The 15,893-nt window shown below is 47.1% G+C and overlaps 1 pseudogene; it reads left to right on the top strand.

The window, feature by feature from the left end:
• The first annotated feature begins 39 nt into the window (after positions 1-39).
• LOC116154975 (RNA-binding protein Nova-2-like) lies at positions 40-14,454 on the top strand (annotated as a pseudogene).
• Positions 14,455-15,893: the final 1,439 nt, after the last annotated feature.

The raw sequence follows: 15,893 nt of genomic DNA on the forward strand, positions 1-15,893 counted from the left end.
TAGGACACTGAATTATTTATTAGGAGGTTGTTTAGAGCAATGGGGATAGATTTTCGTGAGGGCTATCTTATCCTCCAGGACACGGTGAGGCTAAGATCTCCCCTCGAACCACATGAGTGTAAACGACAGGCGTCTGCCAGACTCAGAACCTTCCTCCCCTGGACAGTGGGCAGAAACGGTGAGGTGGGTTCTCTGAAGCAGTTTCTCTTCCTCTCGGACACATGGGAAGGTGATTTCTCCCAGGGTCCGTGCTTCCAGGTGGAGCCACGTGACTGACTCTGGTCAATGTTTGGTGGAGTTCATCGGATATTTTCTGTATTAGTCAAGAGAGGTTAACTGCTGTAACCAACAGCCTTGAAAGAATGACTAAACCCCATAAAGATTAATTTCCCTTTCCCACTGGGGGACCACTGGGAGTGAGGGGTGGGGCCCCACAGGGTCATTGAGGGAGCCAGGCTTCCCCAAAGTGGTTCCATCACAAGATCTCTGGCTCATGTCAGAGGACATGGGACGAGAGGGAGTGGGGGGGGGTGGGAGGCTTAGGGGTCAGCCCCGGAAATAGCCTCACACTTCTGCTCCTGTCTGTTGACCAGAATTTTTTTTTCTTTAATCTTAGGGGGTAGGGATATAGCTCAGTGGTAGAGTGTATGCTTAGCATGCGTGAGATTGTGGGTTCAATGCCCAGTACCTCCACTGAAAAAGAAAAAAAAAGTATATATATATATATATATATATATAATATATATATAAAGAAGTTATATATAATAACTTCTTTTTGAAATTAAATACATTTTAAAGAAACAGAATATATAAAAACATAAAGAAAAGTTAAATCATTCATAATTCCCTAACCCAATATTTTAGCAAAAATTCTTCTTTCTCCTGAATATCAATGGATATATATCAATGTGTATATATACACATACATTGATGTACATTCACGTATGTACATATATACATACACACAAATATGGTGACTGTATTGTGTGTATGTGCAAATAGTTTTGTTCTATTTTTAAAATAAACTGGGCTCTTACTATAATTTTTTTCTTGTATATATATATTTTATTGAATTAAAGTCAGTTTACAATGTTCTATCAATGTCTGGTCTACAGCACAATGCTTCAGTCACATATGAACATACATATATTCATTTTCATATTCTTTTTCACCATAGGTTATTACAAGATATTGAATATAGTTCCCTGTGCTATACAGTATGAGCCTTTTGTTTATCTATTTTGTATATATTAGTCAGTATCTGCAAATCTCAAACTCCCAATTTATCCTTTCCCACCTGCTCCCCCCGACCCTGTAACCATAAGTTTGTTTCCTATGTCTGTGAGTCTGTTTGTTTTGTAAGTAAGTTCATTTGTGTCACTTTTTTAGATTCCACATATGAGTGATATCATATGGTATTTGTCTTTCCCTTTCTGGCTTACTTCACTTAGAATGACAATCTCCAGGTCCATCCATGTTGCTGCAAATGGCATTACTTTAGTCTTTTTTATGGCTCAGTAGTATTCTTACTACAGTTTTATAACCTGCTTTACCACTACTACTGCCCTGAAAACTACAATGTGGATACACGAGTATCTTTCCTTGTAGTGAACATGGCTCTACATCATACTTTTTCAAGGCTGAATAATACTTTATCCTATGTGCCTGTCATTTATTGAACAATTTAACATTTAGACTGCTTTCTTTGTTCATTTCCATTTTGCCATTACTAGCAATACTGCACTGAACATCCTTATATTTCATCTTTGCGTAACTGTGGGGTTACCTTCTAGCAATAAATTTTGAAAAGTGAAAAAGAGGATATGCACGTTTTGTATTTTGTGTTTCATATTTGATAGATGTGGACGAACTAGCCTATAAAATGTAACAATTTCTTGTAGCATCAATATTTTTTGGTACTGTACATTTTACCACGTGTTTACCAACAATCTGTTTTATCAGACATACCGTGACAAGTCTGCTAGGGGAGATGCTCTCCTGACTTTATTTCCATTTCTTTGATCTTCAGGGAGCTTGAACCTATTTTCACCTTTTTATTGGTAAATTTCCTTTTCATGTCACTCACTCATATTTCTCTTGTTCTGTCTTATTAATTTGAAAGAGCTCTTTGTATGAGAGAATAACCCTTTGTCTCTCATATCTGTTGAAGATGTTTTTCCCCAATTTGTTATTTTTTTAACTTTGTGTGGGTTTTTTCCCCCCAACATTAAAGATGTTATGCAAACCAATGTATCTACCATTTTTCTTGAGCTTCTGGGTATCTCGTCTCCACTAGCTGCTATAAAATAATTCCTAAGAATTTCTCTGGTAACAGCTTAAGCATGTATAACCTCTTTGGAAGTACTTTTGGAATTAAAAATATCTATCTATCTATCAGGACCAACTGGTGAGAGACACTGCACAGTGTAGCCTCCTCCACCTTGATACCTACTTTCTCCAGGGGGAAAAATAGCTTAAAAAAATCACTATATCAAATTTTATGTCCAGCATGATTTGTGCAAGGAGAATTCATCTTTACTAGAAATTGGGGCTTGGATTTAACATTTTCTGAATATGATTTCCCAGTAGGAGTAAGGAAGGCTTCCTGGTTATGTTGATGGGGAGTGGGATAATGAATTTGGGCAAAAACTAGAAATTTAGGGGGCCTGTGGGTGCCAAAAAGCAGAAAGTGGCTCAGTGGTTAACAGCCCAGACTCTGAAGCCAGACACCTGGGGTCCGAAACCCTGATCTTTCACTACTGGCTGAGGGAACTTGGACAAACCCCAGAGCTCTGTGCCTTAGTGTCCTTACCAGTAAATCATATATTAAAGTGAACAAATATATGTAAAGTGCTTAGAATTGTTCCTGGCGATCGGTGTTATGTAAGCACCAGCTGTTATTATTAGACATTCTTTCAGGGTTTAACTGAGTCCCCCAAAGCCCCTGTGGACCCTGGTTAAGAACCACAAGGGGATGTGAGATCACAGGCTCCCTGAGCTGGAAGGAAGCCTCACAGAGATGGAGAGCCTGGCCACTTCAGCTGGGCTCTCCCTGGGGCCACCCCACACCCCAGTTCCCACCCTGACCCACACCCTTTCCTATTTACAACCAGACGAAGGCAGCCTGCACGCTGACTCACGCTTGGCTCAGACCAAGCCATTGTTCTGGGGTGGAGGGGAGTAAGAGTGCGGAACAGTGGCCCAAAGGAGATGGGGGATGTCAACTACACAAGTGACCCAAGACAGTGACACTCAGACACACAGCAAGACTGGCATGCCCAGCTGAGAGATGGCAATGCTGCTTCGTGGAATTCTTTGTTTCTTACTCTCAAACCCTTACGGACACCCAGCTCAGTCTCACAAACAGTGTACATAACCTTGAACAGCACAGCAACACCAAAGTCTTTCCTACACACAAGAGTACACACAAACATCATTTTGGAATCACTATGTCATGCAGTTTGTATCTCGGTCTCTCCTGCTCTTTCCTGAACACACACATACGTAGATAATTCATCCAGTCCTGCCCAAGTATACACAAGTACACACACACCACTCACCCAAACAGCCTCACAGATGTACTCACACTGGCCAGTCAGTGTCACCCAGAGTCTCTCTCCCATACACATATATGCCAACATCATCCAGTTAGCTTCTTTTTCTTGCTGCCCCCCAACACACACTGACACACACACACACACACACCATAAGGATGACCAGCTCAGAACCACAGCCAATATCTGGAGATCTCCAGTAAAGGCATCCACCCTACCCTCCTTTCTCCATCCCCCTGTCTCCACTCTTTCACGAGTTACCTTTGACCTACTCTGCTCTCCCCTATCCACACCCATGCCCTCCCCCACCCCTGAGCCCTCCATCTGGTGGGTCCAGGCAGGCACTCAGGCCCCTCTCCTGTCTCCCCCATCCCCCAGCCCTTCCCCATCCGCTCCAAAAGCCCAGAGGCCGTCGCTGCAGGCTTTCAGGGGTTGCCATACCAATGGGGCCTTGTCCCTCGTCCCCCTGGGGGTAGGCTGAGGACCCGGCCAGCCACACCGATAAGGGGGTTCCAGTTACTGTGGCAACCATTGCAGGCCTGAGCTCTCGGCTTCTAGAAGGTGGAGGAGGGGAGTGGTGAGGGAGTGAATGATTGCCAAAGCAACTGAAAGCCAGCAAGGACTGGGAAGAGGCAGCTGAGCCCTGTCTCCCTTGCCCAGGTCTGCTGTGGGCATTGCAAATCACTTAAGCATCGTTCTTCCATCCCTTGGGGTTGTTTTAAGGGAGGGACAGGAAGTGCAGATAATGAAACAGGGATTTCACTCACTCTCCCAGCTACCCATCAAGGTCTGGGAGCCCATGCCAGCTTGCCCAGACTTACCATGTGACCTGGGGCTAGTCAGGTCCACTCTCTGGACCTCAGTTTTCTCTTTCCTTTAAATGGGACCTGTCTCTCAGGAGTGCCCCTTTTCCTATCTGATGAGTGTGCCCTCTCTTCCTTGCTCCACAGGAACCACAGAGCGAGTATGCCTGGTACAGGGCACAGCAGAAGCTTTGAATGCTGTGCACAGCTTTATTGCTGAGAAGGTCTGAGAAATCCCACAAGCAATGACCAAGCCTGAGGTGGTCAACATCCTTCAACCGCAAACCGCAATGAACCCTGACAGAGCCAAGCAGGTTAGCAGGGCCAGAGATTGTGTTTCTGTAATGCTGGTGGGGCTCTGGGAGAAGATAATTCTTCCACATCACTGGACTGCAATGGACGTTCAATGGGATAATGGCTATAAAATGTTTATCAATCAAATGCATAGTAACTCCACTACTGGGGAGTCAGCCTAAGGACTCCAGACCTCTTAGGGTGATCTGATTCAGAGAATAAAGGTCTGGGACAATCTGACCCAGACCCCCTTCCTTATACCTCCTTCCTGGATTCTCTAGATCCTCTTCTCCCTTCCACCTCATCCCACTGTCTTTCCAAAACCATCTGCTTCCCACTTCCTGTTCTCACCGGAAGTAACCTCAGTAACACCTCATCTACATACAGAAAAGTTTAGAAATGGCCTCTGGTACTTCATCTCTCTGTTAACTACTGAATAGGAGTGACCACCATTTTGGAGAAATGGTGTTTCCTTAGGGATAGAGGGGCAGGTCTCTGTAAGGAGGATGGCAGAGCCTCTTGGGTTACGGGGGGTGGCGTAGGGACTTGGCAAGGAGCAGATCCAATCACTTCACAGGCCTCTCCGATTGCCAGGACCACCGTGGGTACCAGACAGGTGGGCTTGCCTCAAAGCTCTTGGCAGCGTGGTCCTGACTGGCTACGGATCCAAGGAGGAGGAGAACGCGGGGTTGACTGCAGTAAATTCCCTGTTTTCTCTACCCTTCTCAGCTCCCACATGAGCGCACGATGCAGAGACAAGAAGTTCTGGGCAGACGGACAGCCCTCTTGTGAGGGTTCCTTAACGTCTGCCTAAAAGCAGAAGAGGGCCTCGGCAAAATGAAGCTGGAATTGTTGGGAATTCTTGTGGCTCTGGGGTGAGGTAGACCACGGGCCTGAGTCCCTCCAAGCTCGTGGGGAAACGGTGGCAGAAAACCGCGGAAGAATGCTGCAGAGCGGAGCATTCCCAAAAAAGACGGAGGGCTTGGAGCACGGCTGCTGTCCTTGGTGCTGACGCAGCTCCGCTCCTTGCGCCCTGCCAGGCCTCTTCTGAACCGCGTCCTATCAGCAGGCCACAGCTTACTCACTTTACAGGAGGCGAGGGTATTGCCTCCTCCCTCCGCCTTGGTCGTGGCCGCAAGGGGCTCCGGGTTCATCAAGAGTTTGTACATGTTACAGGGAAAATGGGGTCAGCACCATCTGTGCCTGAGCTTCCCACCCCACCCCCTAAGCCACAGAACTCTGACTTAGTGGAGTCGAAATGTTACAGAATCAAGATTTTTCTCTGCCTTATTACTCGTGGGTTCCAAAGAATGAGAAAGTTGATGGCTGAAGGCTCAGGCTCCGGAATCAGATGTTGAGTTGAATTTTACTCTGATACTTCTTACCTGAGTGACCTTGAGCAAGTTACCTGATTTCTCCATATAAAATGAGGTTTATTATGGTAACTACTTAAGAGTGATGGTTAGCATTCATTAATGTTTGAAAAGCACTGAGCATGTATGCCTAAGGCATAGAAAGTTTTCCAAAAATGTTAGCTGTTGTTATGGGATTTTTGACTCAGGAGGCAGGTCTGTTCCCTATTTGCCTTGGATTTGCTGTGTTCCTCTGCTTCTTCCCTTCTGTATACCTCAGCTTCCCTTCCTTTACAGTGGGGAAGCCGGGCCAAACCAGGGATTTTTAATTTCAATGCCTCCAGGATTCAGAAATGGAACATAAAGGATTGGGGACTGTGGCCTCATCATAGAGATATAATACCCTCCCTAAAGAGAGAAGCTCAGCATGACTTGATTCTTGCCCTTTGTGAATGTGGACATAGTGTTACCACATCTTCCACAGTTTTCAAAAGAAGTCCAAAATATTTTAAAATAATTGATTTTTCAAGGTTGGCTTAGTTTTTAAACTGCTGTGTGGCTGTGGGCTGGCTCTGGCCAGAGCATCACCAGATTTGCCACCTCTGGGCTAGACCAGTGGTTCTCAGCCCTGGTTGGTATCTGAATCATCTAGGTAGCTTAAAACACAGATTTCTCGAGGGAGGGTATAGGTCAGTGGTAGAGCCCATGCTTAGCATGCACGAGGTCCTGGGTTCAATCCCCAGTTCCTCCATTTAAATAAATAAATAAGTAAATAAATAAATAAACCCAATCCCCTCAAAAACAAATAAACAGAACAAAAAAAAACCCCTTGCAGCCTGAAGCCAGTGAATCAGAATTCCTGGGAAGAATGCCTGGGAATCTTAACATGAACTGTGGCCTGGGATAAGATCCTGGCACTACTATTCACTTTCTGTGTGATTCTAAGCGAGTTCCTTACCTCTCTGTGCCCCTGTTTCCCAGTCTATAAAATGTGATAATCATAGTACCTGCCTTGTAGGGTTGTTGCCAAGATTAAGTAAGCTACTATATGAAAGTATTTAGAAAAGTGTCTGGCATGTGGTATGCACTGCTAGAAGCTACTGGGCTGCTGCTACTGTTGTTGTTGTTGTTACTGTTATTTTTAAATCTCCAGACTTGCAACTGCCTGGGGCAGATGGTCTCTGAGGTCTTTCTGGCTCTAAAACTCCTATAATTCTGTGGCTCTGTGATTCCAACATTCTAGACATATATTATTCTTAGAGTCTACTGTTCTGACATCCTGGGACTCCAGGATTCTATTGAACTGCACCTGCATATCTCTCTAAGATGCTGTGGTTCTGCGATCTGGGCCGATCATGAAGGCAGCTGCTGTTTTCTGAGGGCTTCCCATGTGCCAGGCAGTAGAAGGTCACTTCAGTCATTCAGTATTCCCAATGTTTGTATAGAGTAGCTGTGGTTTTGTCAGTTTCAGAGATGAAGAAACAAGTACGGAGTGAACACTGTTCCTTGGATGAAAAGGTTCCATCCTTCCCCCATTGATCTGAAATGCTGTATCACATACTAAATACCCCTTTACTCTTAGGTCTGATTTTGTACATTCTTCTGTTCTATCCCCTTGACTTGTCAAGACTTCTTTTTTTCCTAATGATTTCTTCAAAATAACAGCTGTTTTGATAATCCACATACTGTATCGTTCATTATTTTTAAATGTATAATTCAGTGGTTTCAGTATAATCACAGAGTTGCAAATTGATCATCACTATCTAATTCCAAAACATTTTCACCACCCCAAAAAGAAGCCCCATACCCATCAACAGTTCCTCTCCATTCCCCCAGTCCCCTCCCTCTCTGCCCCCTTCCCACCACTAGTCTGCTTTTAGTGTCTATGGATTTGCCTATTCTGAATAGTTTACATAAGTTGAGTGCTATTTCTGTGGCATTTTGTGTCTGGCTTCTTTTCCTTAGTATATAATGTCTTCAAGATTCATCCATATTATAGCATTTATCAAAACTCCATTTCTGGTGGGGAGGCTATAGCTCAGTGGTAGAGTGCGGGCTTAGCATGCACAAGGTCCTGGGTTTGATTCCCAGTACCCCCATTAAATAAATAAACCTAATCCCCCCTCATTTTTTTTTAAAACTCCATTCCTGTTTGTGGTCAAATAACATTTCATTGTATGGATATACCACATTTTGTTTGTCTATTCACGACGATAGAAATTTGGGTGTTTCTACTTTTTAGCTATTATGAATAATGTTGCTAATGAACGTATGTGTGGACATATGTTTTCAATTCTCTGGGGTATATACCTAGGGTGGAATTTCTGGGTCACATGATCTATGACTTTTATGAATATTAACCTTTTTTAAGAACTGCCAGACTTTTTTCCCAAGTGGCTATACCACAGATGTGGGATTTAAATCCAGGTCCACCCATAGGGATAACAATGACAACCATTTCTTGACCACCTACTATGGGTACATATTAAGTGCATGCTCTCATGGCACCCAATGCTTGGCACATAGTAGGTGCTCAGCACATGTTGCTGGTTTGAATGCATGGATGATAACATGCTCAAAGGGACAAGCAGAAACATAACTGAGGGGAGGCAGCTCTTTATAACCTGGCAGTGGTAGGCACTGCATGTCGCCTGAAGGGCAGCCATGCGCAGTTCTAGCTGACTGTGGCCGTGGTTGAATTTCTAACTCATCATTTCATGCATGATCTCTGTTAGACCTCACAGTAATCCTATGGAAGAGATATGACTATCCCCATTTTACAGACGAGAAAACTGAGTTTCAAAGAGATTAGGTCCCTTGCCCAGCATCAGTGGTGGGGTCAGGACTTGAACCTGAGCAGACGTCTCCAGAGTCCAAGGCAGCTTTTCAGGGATTTGTGTGCACAGATTGCAGTCTGGTGGCCTCGCTACTGCACAGTGGTTCTCACGCAGTTTTAAGTGATTGCCAAGATTTAGAAACTAGGATGCTTCACATTTTACAAGTCAGAATTTCCAGTTAGTCTATAAAGCTCATATCAGGCTGAGTTTGGCTACCTAAATTCATATATACAAACACCCCACCACCACCACTAGGTGAGCCACACCTCCACTCAGCCCCATTCCTGCTTGGTCCTTTGGGCATGTCATCATCCATTTTTCATCCATCCATTCATTCACCCACCCTTTGCTGAGCATGTGCCAGGCACTCCTCTAGGCACTGAGAACCCAGTAGTAAGCAATACAGATGAAAATCTCTATCCCCATGGGTCTTAAATTCTTTCATGGGAAGCAGAAAGTAAACAAGTAAATAAATAGAATGTGTAGGATGTCAGAGAGTGAAACGACTAAGAAGGAAAAACAGAGAAGGAAAGGAAATACTGGGGCTTTTTTTTCTCTTAATATTTTATTTGGAAAATGTTTAAAGAACAAGACAATGAACTCTGTCTACACTGCACTTAGATTCACTGATTGTTAGCATCTGCTTTATCTCCACAAACACACACACACACACACATATGGGTTTTTTGTTTCTTTTTTCCTGATCCATTTGAAAATAAGTTGTAGGCCTCATGATTCTTCACTCCTAAATATTTCAGCATGTATCTCCCAAGAACAAGGACAATCTCCTATATTATTATATTACTATTATCACTCCTGTAAAATTAATACATATTCAGATTGCCCCAAAATATCTTTTATATCTCTAGAATATTTTTTATTAATAATTCTGTCAGTGTTTGTGCATTGCATTTGGTGGTTATACCTCAGTAATCTTTTTTTTTTCAACTTTTTTGGGGGAAGGGGTAGGAAACTAGGTTTATTTATTTATTTTTAGTGGCAGTACTGGGGACTGAGCCCAAGACCCTGTGCATGCTGAGCATGCGCTCTACCACTTGAGCTATACCCTCCCCCCTCAGTAATCTCTTTTAATCTAGCATAGTCTGGGATGTATTTTTGAAGGTAGAGCCAGCAGAATTGCTGATTGGATGTTGCTTGTAAAGGGAAGAGAGGACTCGTAAGGGTTGGGCCTGAGTGGTGGATGGATGCATCTTCCGTTTACTGAAATGAGGAAGACCATGGCAGAAGTGCTTTTGAAGAGGAAGATAAGGAGTCAATTTTGGACTTTATGTTTGGGATGTCCACGCAACATCATACTAGAGATGTGAGGTTGGCTGTTACAAGTCTGGAGGTGTCGATGCTGGAGACATAAACAGGTAGACAAGCTTTGATCATCAGGTGGTTTGGGAAGGTCTCTCTGAGGAGGTGCATTTGTGCGAAGACCTGAATGGAAAGAGGGATGAGCCACCTTTTCTAGGGAAGAGCATTCCAGATGAGGGAACAGCAGGTTCAAAGGCCCTGAGTCTGGGCCGAGCTGATCAAGTTGGAGGAACTGCAGGGAATCTGATATGTCTGCCATGGAGTTAGCAAGGGGCAGGGAAGAGTGAAGTCAGAGTGGTATCAGGAAACAGCGTGTAGAGTTCTCAGCCCTTTCACACCTGATGTCCCTTTTCTCCTGCAAATATTTTCCCATGCCCATTTTACTCTGAAATTATGTATATGTACTATGTATATATATATGTGTGTGTGTGTGTATATATATATATATAAACATAGCTACATCTGTAAGATTTTAAACAGTTTTATTGAGATATAATTCACATAAATGCAATTGACCCATTTCAAGTGTGCAGTTCCATGGCTTTATTATATTCAGACTTCAGCATCCACCACCACAGTCAATGTTAGGACATTTCATTTCCTCAAAAGGAAATCTTGATCCCCTTAGCTATCACCCCTCAATCCTCCCAGCTCCCTCCACCCCTGCTCTAAGCCACCACTAATCTACTTTGTCTCTATAGATTTGCCTATTCTGAACATTCATATAAATGGAATTATACAATCTGTGGTCTTTTGTGCCTGACTTCCTTCACATAATGTTTTCTAGGTTCATCCATGTGGTAGCATGCATCCTGACTTTGTTCATTTAAATTGATTGCCCATGGAGGGTATAGCTCAGTGGTAGAGCACGTGCTCAAGCTCACATGAGGTCCTGGGTGCAATCCCCAGTAACTCCAATGAATAAATAAATAAACCTAGTTACCTGCCCCCCAGAAAGGTTTAGATGATAAATTGATTGCCAAATAATATTCCATTGTATGGATGTACATCTTCTATATCCGGTAAGACTTTTTTAAATAAAGGAGAAGTGAATGAAGTTGATTTGTTAGAAAGTAAGATGAATTTTAACATGTAAATACTCAGCTTGGAGACCACAGTAGAAGAAATCATGAAATAGTCAGCTGCTCACACCTAACGTGGCCTGAGTGAGACAAGCACGGTGATCCAGAGCAGAGTCCTGGATTTAAGTTTTACACGTGGCATTACTACCGATGCCACAGTTTTCTCAAATGATGAATGACTCTTGGCAAAGTTAAGAACCAAAGTACAATCATCCCTCGATTTACTGAGAGTTACATTCCTGGAAATTTCAGTAGATCTTCATACCGTGCCAAACAAAAACAAAAACAAAACTTGGTACTTACATGTTTCAGAAGGTTGGGAGATTTGGAAATAGACTTTCACCAACATGAATGTTGAGGGGGACATTCAAAAGTCATACAGGACCTGGGACGGTTCTTCATTGTGAGAATCTGACTCTCATGTTGCAGGTGCAGACATCCTGGTCCCTGCTCACTGAATGCCCGCATCTGCCCCCCAGGTACTATGACAACCAAAACCACTCCCACAATTTCTCAAACACCCCTCGGGTCTGGCTTGTGGGTGGAAAGGAGAGGCAGAGATGAGAGCTTCAGAGAGTAGAATCCACTGGTCTGAGGGGAACGTGGGAAGGGCTGAGAAGCAGGAATTTATGTGTAGAAATGCTCTTGGAGATGTGAAAAGAGACATCTGGTTTTGAAATATCCCCATTGGAATTAAGACTGATTAGCTTTGTAGCTGCAAAGGATGGGCTGCCCTATAACCTGAAAGGGGGACCATCATATGTAAGTGACCAGTTTTCTCAATCTTCTCAGCTGTAAGGTTTTGTTACCGTCATTTTCCAGATAAGACAACTGTATTAGATCACAAGGGCTGCATAACAAAGTACACGAACTGGGTGGCTTAAACAAATTCATTTTCTCATAATTCTGAAGACTACAGATCTGAGCTCAAGGTATCAACAGGGTTGATTTCTTCTGAGGCCTCTGTTCTTGTCTTTAGTCGGCCATCTCCTCCCTGTGTCCTCACATGGTCTTCCCCCCGTGTATGTCTGTGTCCTAATCTCCTCTTCTTACAAGGACACTAACCATATTGGGTAGGGGCCCACCCTAATGACCTCACTGAACCTTCAATGCCTCTTTAAAGACCCAGTCTCCAAGGGGGAGGCTGTAGCTCAGTGGTAGAGCTTGTGCCTCGCATGCACGAGGTCCTGGATTCAGTCTCCAATGCCTCATTAAAAAAACAGAACCTTAATAACAAAGACCCAATCTCCAAATGCAGAATGTGACAAATACAGCCATATTCTGAGGTACTAGGGTTGGGACTTTGACATGTGAACTGGGGAGTGGGGAGGGGCAGCAATTCAGCCCACAACAATAACGAAAGTGTGGTTGAGTGAGGTGACCACACCACAGAGCGGGGAGCACAATGGAGTGGAACCCATGAGGCTGGGTTTCAGTTCCTTCCCTGTCTGGGTGACCTTGGGGCAAGTCCTTTCATCTCTTAGGCCTCGCGTGGCTCATCTGTAAAGTGAGACTTGTGAGGCCTTTTCTAGGGGCTGTGAGTCAGACTCAGTGTAAGAAAAGGGCGTGGGCACCAAGGCAAGCTTGGAGCGGGGGTCCAGGAGGGCCCCCACTGGGTCAGTCGTTAAGCTTTGAAGTGCTGGAGGGAAGGGAGGTCCCAGAGGTCCCAGGGGGTGTGGAACAGGGTGGCTGAGAGGCTACTGAGGGGACTTGCAGTACTAGCTCGTTTTTCACCAACAATATGGAAAGTGTTCAGTATTTCTAACAACCAGTAGGACCATACTGATGCCTATCAAAGGGGCATACTGAGCCTGAGTTTGGACGCTTGAGGGTCAGGGTGGGAATGACTTGAGAAGGCAAGTCGTAGACTAATGTGACTGTTCCATCTCTGATGACCCTCCCTCTGGCTCCCCATGCGGGCCAAGCTGATCGTCCCCAACAGCACAGCGGGCCTGATCATCGGCAAGCGGGGGCGCGACGGTGAAGGCGATGATGTAACAGTCGGGTGCCTGCGTGCAGCTGTCCCAGAAGCCGGAGGGCATCAACCTGCAGGAGCGCGTGGTGACGGTCAGCGGTGAACCAGAGCGGGTGCACAAGGCCGTGAGCGCCATCGTGCACAAGGTACGGAAGATCCGCAGAGCAGCAGCTGCCTGAACATCAGCTACGCCAATGTGGCCCGCCCCGTGGCCAACTCCAACCCCACCGGCTCGCCGGACGCCAGCCCCGCTGATGCGCTGCCTGCCGCTGCCTCGGCCGCTGCCGCTTCTGGCCTGCTGGGCCCTGCAGGGTTGGCGGGCGTGGGAGCCTTCCCTGCCGCCCTGCCTGCCTTCTCAGGCACCGATCTGCTGGCCATCAGCACGGCGCTTAGCACGCTGGCCATTTACGGCTGCAACACCAACTCCCTCGGCCTGGGCCTCAGCTCGGCCGCGGCCTCCGGGGGCCTGGCTGCCGTGGCTGCCGGTGCCAACCCTGCCGCCGCCGCCGCTGCCAACCTCCTGGCATCCTACGCCGGTGAAGCAGGGACCGGGCCAGCCGGAGGGGCTGCCCCACCTCCGCCCCCGCCCCCCGGAGCCCTGGGGTCCTTTGCCTTGGCCGCCGCCGCCGATGGCTACGTCGGGGCCGGGGCGGGTGGAGGGGCAGGCGGAGGGGGTGGCCCGCTGGCGCTGCGGGGGCGGCTGGGGGCTTCCTGACTGCGGAGAAGTTGGCAGCTGAGAGCTGCTGGAGATTGCGGTGCCTGAGAACCTGGTGGGAGCCATCCTGGGCAAGGGGGGCAAGACGTTGGTGGAGTACCAGGAGCTGACAGGCGCCCGCATCCAGATCTCCAAGAAGGGAGAGTTCCTGCCAGGCACGCGGAGCCGGCGGGCCACCATCCCTGGCAGCCCCGCGGCCACGCAAGCCGCTCAACACCTCATCAGCCAGCGGGTGACCTACGAGCAGGGAGTGAGGGCCTCAAACCCCCAGAAAGTGGGATGAGGCCTGTGGTGTGTGCTCCCACCCGTCTCCCTGTCCCTACTCTTCCTCCTCCTGCCCCTCCTCCTCCTCCGCCCACCCCGACTCCTGACCTCAGCTCGGTAGAGTCCTGCTTCTCTTGGGATGGGGCTGGGTTAGGCCTGAGTGCACCCCTCCTTTCTGGTAGTCATAGGCAGGATTGAGTGATGGCTGGGGATGGGGCCCAGAAGCTCCCTCCCCAGTCCTGAACTGACCCCTCCTTCCTTCCTCCCTCCCTGTGCTTGGCTGGGCCTGACCCTCCTCTCCCAAGGCCCAGGTCTGTGTGATATCTGTATATATTGCATTTTGTTGATTTTAATAGAAAACAAAGTGTTATTTTCTCTTTCTTTCCCTCCTTTTCCCCCCTCCCCTTTGATAAGGATTTTTCCTCCTTTGTAAGTTTTTGTTTCCATATGGGAGGAGGGGAGGGAGCCTCTGGGTCACCTAGAATGAGGGGCCTCCCTGAAACTGCACCCCACCTCTCCTCTTCCAGCTCCAGATCTGAGGGAAATGCTGGGAGGAAAGGGAACAGAGGAGTCTGAGCTGAAACGGGGCGTTTGGAGCAGGGACCCCAGAGTTCCCAGATTTTCTCAGCTAGTCTCCCCCCACTGGAGTTGCCCCTCCTAGGTGCAGCTTTTCACTCTTGTTGTCAGGTGGTAAAGGGGTGTTGGGGGGGTGTGGTGCTGCTGGGAATGAGGCCGGCTCTGGGATTCGGCCAGTCTGGTGGGTAAGACTCTTGCGAGAGGCTGGACCAACTTCCTGTGGCATCTCCTGTGGCTCTTCCTAGAGTAATGGGTATGAAGATCCCTGTTGTGATGTCACTGAGTCAAGCACTTTCTCGGAGTGCTTCTGGCGCTCCCTGTGATGTCACAGGAAGTAGCTGCAACCAGAGGTCATGTCCTGTGACGACAGGAGAGACAGGTACTTCCTATGAGGTCTCAATGAGCCTTCCGTGAAGGTTACTTCCGTGATATCCTGGGGGCATGTTACTTCCTGCGATGTCATCAGGGTGACGTATGCACTTCCTGCATCGGGCCTTGGCCAGTCACTTTTCCTCCTTCTCTACCCACACCCCTCTTCGGTGAGTCTTGGCTTGGGGGTCTTCCTAGGAGGAGAATGAGGGGAGGGACTTGGATCTAATCTGGAGGACTCTGAAAAGACCCACTACTGTCAGGGTCATCTCCATCCAAACACACCAAGTCTGACTCCCCCAGCAGGGAAGGCTGGGAGATGATGCTAGTGACAACCGTAAAGACCCCCAGTCCCACCCCCGCCTCGCGTGCATGCTTGCGTCTGTGTGGCTTTGCTTCGTAAGTCTGGTGAGCCAAGTGTGTGGTGGCTCTGTCAGGCCACGGCGGCCCAGGAGTGTTCAGTGAGCCACGGCAGGGTCTCATGAGCCAGAATGCTTCGTGTGGTCTAATGCATAGATTGACTTGTGGTTTCCAGCAAGCTGGAGTACTCTGGTGGTGTCTGATGGATCAGAATGTTTTGGTGCTCTCACCATAGGCTCTGAGGACCTAGAATGTTCTGATGAAATCTGCCAAGCCAGGCAGCCCCGAGAGTTGGTTTGTGAGTGGCTCCCTGGGCACTGTGGCTGTGGTCAGCTCTAAGACCTTGTTGGCAGGCTGAGTTTTCGGGGCCTGACAACCCATGGACTTAGGAT

Source organism: Camelus dromedarius, chromosome 26 (genome assembly GCF_036321535.1).
Source record: "Camelus dromedarius isolate mCamDro1 chromosome 26, mCamDro1.pat, whole genome shotgun sequence".
Taxonomy (NCBI): Eukaryota; Metazoa; Chordata; class Mammalia; order Artiodactyla; family Camelidae; genus Camelus; species Camelus dromedarius.